Raw genomic sequence first — 389 nt, 5'->3', positions numbered from 1 at the left:
AACTGTCAGATTAAACTTAAAAAGCAAGACTGAACCACATGCTGTCCATAAAGGATACAATTTAAATATAAATGTACAAATATGTTGATGGAAAAAGACATATCATCCAAACAACAATCCTAAAAAAGTTGGTATGGCTACATTAGTATCAGTCAAAGTATATGTCAAAACAAAGAGGCCTTTCATAATGATAAAAGAATCAATTAGTCAGAAAGACATATCGTGAATGTGTATGCCTCTAATATTAGAGATTCAAAATATATGAAGTAGTCTCAGCACCCATAGCTCAGTGGTCAGGATACTGGCCACATATCCTGGGGCTGGCGAGTTCAAACTCAGCCCAGGCCTGCTAAACAACAATGACAACTACAAAAAAAAAAAAAAAAATA

The sequence above is a fragment of the Otolemur garnettii genome, unplaced genomic scaffold (genome assembly GCF_000181295.1).
Source record: "Otolemur garnettii isolate 467f Iridium unplaced genomic scaffold, OtoGar3 scaffold00035, whole genome shotgun sequence".
NCBI lineage: Eukaryota > Metazoa > Chordata > Mammalia > Primates > Galagidae > Otolemur > Otolemur garnettii.
The sequence above is the reverse complement of the archived record's forward strand: the minus strand, read 5'-3'. Positions refer to the sequence as shown.